Source organism: Pseudochaenichthys georgianus, chromosome 24 (genome assembly GCF_902827115.2).
Source record: "Pseudochaenichthys georgianus chromosome 24, fPseGeo1.2, whole genome shotgun sequence".
NCBI lineage: Eukaryota > Metazoa > Chordata > Actinopteri > Perciformes > Channichthyidae > Pseudochaenichthys > Pseudochaenichthys georgianus.
The window spans coordinates 30,160,391-30,169,396 of NC_047526.1; positions in this window are offsets into that span (position 1 = coordinate 30,160,391).

Consider the following 9,006-nt stretch of genomic DNA (forward strand, 5'->3'; position numbering starts at 1 on the left):
TATTTGACAGTGATTTCATTGTAGTACACGTTTCAAAGTGATGCCGAAGTAACTAATACTGATAACGGTTAGTAAAAACCATGAATTAATGCTTTGACAAGTGTGCAGACAAGACGGCAGGCGAAAAGCTTTTAAAATGCGTGTTTTCAGAATGGAATCGGATCCATCAGGCTAAACTAACCTGTAGCTGCTCCGTCCACACTCACAACAACGTCATACAGACATAAATAAAGCAGCGACTGTATTCGCCATCTGTGGTTTGTACATATTTAACTTTTGTCCAGTTTCTGAACAGATATGAGGAGCTGTGAGCTCTGAGTGTGTGCTAACGGCTGATGTGTTGGGAGGGACCGGTTGGGACATATTGCGCTGTCGGACGTTTACCAATCACGAAGCGTCATTTCTTCACTGGCAGCAAAAACAACCAATCACAGCAGTGCTGTCTGGCTGGCTCTGTCCAATCATAAACAAGAAGTGTTCTCCCTACGGAATACCCTTTCCGTCCAATGTGAAATGCTGTGGTGTTTTCTGAAATGCTGCGGCGTTTTGTGAAATGCTGTGGCGTTTTGTGAAATGCTGTTGTGTTTTCATTTTAAGTCATACGCTAATATTAACCAATACACAGCTTCAATTATTACTTTACTTACCTTGACCACATAACAGCTGTATTGAAGGTTTGCTTTTTGATCAATAAACACAACAACAAAAAGCAAACTCCACTGGTATGGAACATACATGGCCTAATATCAAGAGGAGATGCGTTTATTGAGTAAACAAACAGTCAAGGGCAGAACGTCTGCACAACCCACTGCACCGCACGCCACGGTTAACCTGTTAAGCCGGCGGGGACCCTGTTTTTTTTTTTCCACGACACTGTGTCTCAGAGCATCTTAATATTTAAAAACCTATTAATGTGTTATACCAGATTAAAGAGAAGAATCTCAGCTAACTGACGATAAGAACTACTTTTACTGAAACAAAACAAAAGTCTCACAAGAAGCGTTAGCATTAGCCCTTAGCTAAAACGGGCAGATGCTACTTCCGGTGCTAACTAGCAAAAACGACCTTTAAAACTTAATGTTTTCTGCACAAACTACATATCATCTGAAAGCTGATACTCCACAGATTATTTTTGTTATAAGTATCATCACTGTAGGACACCAACTCACTGAGCTATCAGCCAGAACAGAGAAGAAAAAAAACAACAGTTTTCAAAACCATAACAATAAGTGTGTCTTACCGTTGCTGTTTTGTGATCAAAGCTCTTGTTCAAGGGAATAGAAACGCTGCTTAAGGTTAATCCAATGTCTCTTAGTCACTTTAGAATTGTTCCTGATAATCTATCATTACATTCATGGCAGCAGAGTAGGTATAAAGTTTTGCAGTCCCGAGCTAATGCTGTCTCACGTGCTGTTTACGCAAACCTCTCTCTACTTGACGTAAGTGTTTAGCGGGACTTACTAACTGTCACTCGATTCTATTGGCTCCAACGGTTCAGAAAAGGTGTCAATCACCCAAATCGACCAATGGGTTCCAAAGATATGATCCTGCGTAGTATAAACTACGCCCGCTCCATTACGCATTACGCAGCCAGAAGGGAGAGCTTCACCACCGAGCCGACCAGGTGCTAGAGATGCTAGCTGACGATAGCGGGGCTTTGATCATACCAAATGACTCTTCGTCGGATGATGAAGATCTCCTCCAGCCAGACCTGGATCCGGGCAGTAGTGACTCGGATGTTGAACTTCCACCACGGGAAAGGTATGTAATCTCTCTGTTTTTATATATTACTTATGTGTTTGGTGGAACTGCGTCACAGTGCTATCTTAGCCAAGAAGCTACAGGAATGATTAGGCAAAATGCTAAATAGTTTTACTTGTCTTTTTGGAGTTACATTTTCTAAATGAATGGCCAGTGAATGAATATACATGTGTTTACTTATTTATTTGGTGTAATATTTCATTTATAGTCCAATATTATCCTATAAGTATAAGCCAGTGAAGTAATCTAATCTCTTTGTTTTTCCACATTTGTTAGATGCAGCAGGACAAAGCCACACACCCAGAAGACTGTCAGGGAGCAGCCTGCTGCAGAATTGTTGGAGTTTGCTGAAGGCCCTGCATCTCCACCACCCCCTCCTCCACCACTCACATGCATGCCCGAGTATTATGGGGAAGATGCAGTCCGGGACACGAACGTTTGAGAAATTACGAACGGCTCATTTCGGAGGACACGCACGCATCTGCTTGACGCCGGGACGACCAGCGACCCTCCCCTACAGGCGCTCGGACGCGAAGGCCCGCCCACAACTGCGTGCACGTCTGTGACCGCAGTTTTAATTTAAAATGCTTTTATGATGATATATTTTCAGGCGCCTGTGACAAGAGACTCCAACCCTGATGGTCCCATTGAGAGCGAGAGCGCTGACACCAGGAATGCTGGACCATCAAACAAACCCGACATCAACAGAGAGGTACATCCATGTTTACCACTTAGCTTTATACTTAGCATCTTTCTGAATCCCTAGCTGTTGCCTCTGTTCTTCTTCAAGCTGATAAATGGATGATGAAAGTATATTATGATGACAATCTATTGTGTATAAGTACTGCCAAGCAGTTTTCTCAATTCCCTCTATAAGGCCAATATTAATATAATATTTAGGACACACTTTGAGCTTTAAACTGTCATTCCTTTTTTATTAAAAATCACACTTTTCTGGGATACCTACGACGTCCCCACAACACACCTTACATCAGATCTTGAGCAGAAACTGTGTGTTAAGTAGATTACAAACTAGAGACACTTGGTCCCCAAAAGTGACCACAACATGGTGTGTGAAATGTCCCCACTAAGCTGGTTGTATTCAGTGTGTGAGAAATGACGAGGTTAAGGTACCATTAGTGTACAGTATTTAATGGAGGGGGGCGGGGCTTTCTCTCTGAAGTCTGGTGTTTGTTGACATGCATTTAGATTGAGATGTTTCCTTGTAGAAAATGCATTAGTCTTGTTTTATAATATGTAGTGATTGCATGCAATTATATGGTTGTATTCTCTATTTTAAAATGCTTTGATGATGATATATTTTCAGGCGCCTGTGACAAGAGACTCTAACCCTGATGGTCCCATTGAGAGCGAGAGCGCTGACACCAGGAATGCTGTGCCATCAAACAAACCCGACATCAACAGAGAGGTACATCCATGTTTACCACTTAGCTTTATACTTAGCATCTTTCTGAATCCCTAGTTGTTGCCTCTGTTCTTCTTCAAGCTGATAAATGGATGATGAATGTATATTATGATGAACATCTATTGTGTATAAGTACTTCCAAGCAGTTTTCTCAATACCCTCTATAAGGCCAATATTAATATAATATTTAGGACACACTTTGAGCTTTAAACTGTCATTCCTTTTTTATTAAAAATCACACTTTTCTGGGATACCTACGACGTCCCCACAACACACCTTACATCAGATCTTGAGCAGAAACTGTGTGTTAAGTGGATTACAAACTAGAGACACTTGGTCCCCAAAAGTGACCACAACATGGTGTGTGAAATGTCCCCACTAAGCTGGTTGTATTCAGTGTGTGAGAAATGAAGAGGTTAAGGTACCATTAGTGTACAGTATTTAATGGAGGGGGGCGGGGCTTTCTCTCTGAAGTCTGGTGTTTGTTGACATGCATTTAGATTGAGATGTTTCCTTGTAGAAAATGCATTAGTCTTGTTTTATAATATGTAGTGATTGCATGCAATTATATGGTTGTATTCTCTATTTTAAAATGCTTTGATGATGATATATTTTCAGGCGCCTGTGACAAGAGACTCCAACCCTGATGGTCCCATTGAGAGCGAGAGCGCTGACACCAGGAATGCTGTGCCATCAAACAAACCCGAGATCAACAGAGAGGTACATCCATGTTTACCACTTAGCTTTATACTTAGCATCTTTCTGAATCCCTAGCTGTTGCCTCTGTTCTTCTTCAAGCTGATAAATGGGTGATGAACACATATATGTTGTATTTATTAGGAATAAAACAAGAAATGCTGTGCCAAATTGAGCAGAAACAGTTATTTCTTACTGGTGTTTATGTTCCATCGCAAATAAAGCGATATTGTTTGAGGAACATTTCAAACCTCACACAATATGTCCAGAACAGCCTTATTGTTATAAGATTTAGTTTCATACTCTTAAAAAAAAAAGTGTTTTAACTATAAACTGTTAATTGCAAACTGTAAAATATTTTTTCATTATCTACAGATTGGAACAGTTTTCCAGAAGCACAATTTGAATACTGTACTCTCTCCTCGATTGAGACGAACTAAAAGCCTTATAGTAAGTTTTCATTTAAGCTGCACAAAGAAAGTTTAGCAGTTGTTTTATTTTGGATTTGTTGTTCGGTCTTTTACTCTTGGTCTTGCACAAGCACTTTAGTTTGCTACAATTGCAGTATATACACTATGACATACCTTTGGTCAGGGTCACAGCAATAGGACCAGTCATGGAAGTGGGAGAAAGTGTTCTTTCTTTTCCAAGTGTGAACAATTTCCTCTCCAATATTATTAGTTATGGTCAGCATTTCTACAGTAAAGTTAATGAAGTGCTTTTAATTTTTCTAAACCCAACAGAGGAGACTCTTACACCTTCCGAGGAGAATCAACTCCCACAGAACCTGAAGAGATCCAGATTGCCAACAGTAGAGGAGACTCTTACACCTACTGAGGAGAATCAACTCCCACAGAACCTGAAGAGATCCAGATTGCCAACAGCAGAGGAGACTCTTACACCTACTGAGGAGAATCAACTCTCACAGAACCTGAAGAGATCCAGATTGCCAACAGTAGAGGAGACTCTTACACCTACTGAGGAGAATCAACTCCCACAGAACCTGAAGAGATCCAGATTGCCAACAGCAGAGGAGACTCTTACACCTACTGAGGAGAATCAACTCCCACAGAACCTGAAGAGATCCAGATTGCCAACAGCAGAGTGACAGGAATCGCCTGAAGTCCATGCTGTAAGACATACTTCAAAAGGTACATTTTACAATGTTCTTTTTAATTACATTATTTTACATTTGGCAGAAATTGGTCAGAAAATATATCAATCTTCCCTTTTGCACTCTTTAAACTGCTGATGCTCTGGACAACAGCTTAAGTGGAAGATATTGTTATAGATGGTGGCATATAGATATGTGTGGCTTGAAGTTAGCTGACACCCTTTTATTGAGTGCAGTAGTTTCAATCACACCCATGTATAACAGCTGCACAAAAAACAGCACATGGCAATGTTGTTTTTATTAGCATTAATAATTATTTACTCATTATACCAGCTCCACAGAACTTTTGGAGACTCCAGAGGCCTGTACTACAAAGTATGATTAATATGTTGCAGGTGCGACAAGTGTACAAGTGTAGTTGTTGGTTTACAGTCCTGCAGACTGTATACCGCCGTTTGCCTTTTGTTACTGCAGACTGTTTAACTCTGCAGGGGGTTTCAGCTGAATTAATGACATTTGTTAATATAAAGGGAATACCCAATAGTAACTGTTGTCTTCTATACTCATTCCTTGGTAATTAAATAGTGATGAGCCTGGCAATTTAGGTCTTCACATAGTCTGCCATTTTGGCCAACGTCCCTTCCTGCCTTCAGCTGCAGCAGGTGTGTTGCTTGTTACCTGGATTATATGTTTTAGGCTATATTTGTTGAATAATATAGTTTGCTCATCTTGTGAAAATACAAGCCATAGTCTTGTGCCTGTCTGTGATTGGTCATAAGGGGCACCTATCCAATCAGTGACTGCAACTACCCAATTAAGTGAATGCAAAGAGGAATTATAGCTTACACATTGCCTTTTTGTTTAATTGAAATGTTTTTTCTGCTCACTTACAGGTAAAGCTGCTCAGAAAAGAGTGCCCTGGACAAAGACTGAGACCCAGGCAGTTGATAAACACATGAGTCGATTTATTACTTCTTGTCTTGTGCCAGGGAAGAGCGACTGCGAGAAATGTTTAAAGGCAGAACCAATAGCTCTTAAACATCGGGATTGGCAGACCTTAAAGTTTTATGTTCATAACCGTATCACAGCATACAACAGACAAATTCAGCGAAAATAGGAAGACTGTATGATGGACGTAATTTTGTCCTGACTTTGTTTTGTTAAAACAAAATACATTTTGCCAAGATTTATGTAAACACTCACACTTTTTATTTTTCCTATACTTGAAATGTGAGATCTAAGGATTATTATTATTTCAATATGTTCCCAAGATAATTTAACTGAATACTATTTTTGTATTATAGTCCAGCAGATATGTGAAATATCTGAAAGATTGTGCTTTGGATGATAAAAACATGAACTTTGGTTCACTGTTAGAGCATGCCCTAAGGAAGATGTGTGGCTTTTGGGCCATCGCATATTTGACCATTGGTTGTTATTTTCCCAGTAGCTTAGGATCTAGACCACCTAGGAACTTGATTGTGGTGGCTAATCCTACATTTTCAAGGATGAGGAATGCATTGGTACTATTTACAACATGCTGGAATGTAGCTAACTACATGTATCTGGTATTCAGGGAACAAAATACACAGTAAAAGCATCAACATATTTATTTTGGTAAAGTAATACATGTTACATAATACATATGTAATATTACAGATGTTCAACTAAATGCAGAGTTAGTTCTGAAAACAGTCCACCACAGTGTCAAAGGGCACTGCACTGAATTGCTGCCTTGACACATTTGCACTGTCCACAGCACCCCTTTTTGCATTCACAGCGGAGGAGTTCTGGTAATGTGGTCCAGTAAACTTCCCATCCAACTGTGGCCTTGCTCTCCCACCCCCAGTCACCTGGAGATGGGAGTTCAGGGGCTACAAACATCATCTCTCCCCAGTAGTGACCAACTTGGAAGGCAGCTCTCTTTGTGTGCTGAATCCGTGCTGCTTGTGTTGGGGGGAGTCCTTCAATTGTTCTACCTTTCTGGGTGAAGAGCTGCTTGCGTGCCTGATTGACTGACCCCTGGCTAATAGTGCGGTCATACAGCAATACCAGAAATCGCTCCAGAGGCTCCATCCAGTCTTGTACAAAGTCTGGGGTGGCAGCCAAGGCACAGAAGGCTCTAGTGACATAATCAAATGTCATCAATGTATCCACCGATTTGTGGTATTGCTGTATGACCGCACTAGCAGCCAGGGGTCAGTCAATCAGGCACGCAAGCAGCTCTTCACCCAGAAAGGTAGAACAATTGAAGGATTCCTCCCAACACAAGCAGCATTGATTCAGCACACAAAGATGTTTGCAGCCCCTGAACTCCCATCTCCAGGTGACTGGGGGTGGGAGGTTTACTGGACCACATTACCAGAACTCCTCCGCTGTGAATGCAAAAAGGGGTGCTGTGGACAGTGCAAATGTGTCAAGGCAGCAATTCAGTGCAGTGCCCTTTGACACTGTGGTGGACTGTTTTCAGAACTAACTCTGCATTTAGTTGAACACCTTTAATATTACATATGTATTATGTAACATGTATTACTTCACCAAAATAAATATGTTGATGCTTTTACTGTGTATTTTGTTCCCTGAATACCAGATACATGTAGTTAGCACCAATGCATTCCTCATCCTTGAAAATGTAGGATTAGCCACCACAATCAAGTTCCTAGGTGGTCTAGATCCTAAGCTACTGGGAAAATAACAACCAATGGTCAAATATGCGATGGCCCAAAAGCCACACATCTTCCTTAGGGCATGCTCTAACAGTGAACCAAAGTTCATGTTTTTATCATGCAAAGCACAATCTTTCAGATATTTCACATATCTGCTGGACTATTAGAATGTTTTTACAAAAGAATGCAACTGAGGACTATTTTAATTTGATATATTACGATGCATTCACGATTTCATTTTGCTGAGGTCCCTGAAATTAATAAAACGTTTCAATGTGTAATTTAAGTGGTAGTTTGATTTCTTGGAGTAACTATTATTAACTCAACTAATGTTGAGGGGGGGGGGGGGGTGCGCTAGTGAGCACGCTCATGAACTGTTCGCCGGAGGCTCGCAGCAGGGTTACTGTGCGGAGCGCATAAAGCAGGCCCTTCACGCAGATGCCGTCGTGCTCACGGACGGATATAAAAAATTAAACCTAAATGGCTCACGAATTATACTTGGTAAAGTCTATGTGTGGGGAACCTTGCCATCTTACCAGTTTATATGCAACTCGCAAATCTGTCTCACTCTCTCAATGTTGGTGCGCAAATGCGCTTTTTTTCAAATGATCCGGTGCTCTTTTTTGGCAGGGGCATGCACACCTGCGCACCAGTTATGTACAGCCCTGTGTATATATATATATATGTATGCGTATATATATATGATAAACAAAGTATTTTGATACTATTCATGGCTAGGTGGTTGACCTGGTTAACGCTTTTGACCTGTGTGAAATGTAAAAGTGCTTTGAGAAGGTTAAGGTTTGACTTGTATGGCAGATGTGGTTCGACAACATTCTTGGTACTTCAGTGACTCCTGATATCAAAGAGATTATCACACATATAAGACTCAGTCACTCAAGACTAAAGGTTCTGGAATAAAATACTTTTTGTAATTTGAGACAAGCATATACATAATTTTAAATGTTGGTTTATTTTAAACAAACAAACTTTGTTTAGTCTCCATGTCTTTCCATGTCTTGTTGTAGTGAAACATCTGATAATACAGGCTAAATACTAACAACACAGGCTTAGGTCAAAAAATATATAAACTCACTGACTAAAATGGGACATTATAGACATGTCCCCAGGAGTGACATTGAAATCTGTGTGTATGCAAATGTAGGTCCCCTATAACCATTTCTACTGGGTTTATAATGAGTCCCCATTAGTGATGGGGAGAACATCATTTTATATTTATTTTTGTTTTTAGTATGTTTTTAACGTGTGTTTGAGTTAACTAAGCAAGGTCAAGTGTCCCTGATTTTTTTCAGACCTCTAGGCCCTCTAGAAAGGGTGGTCCC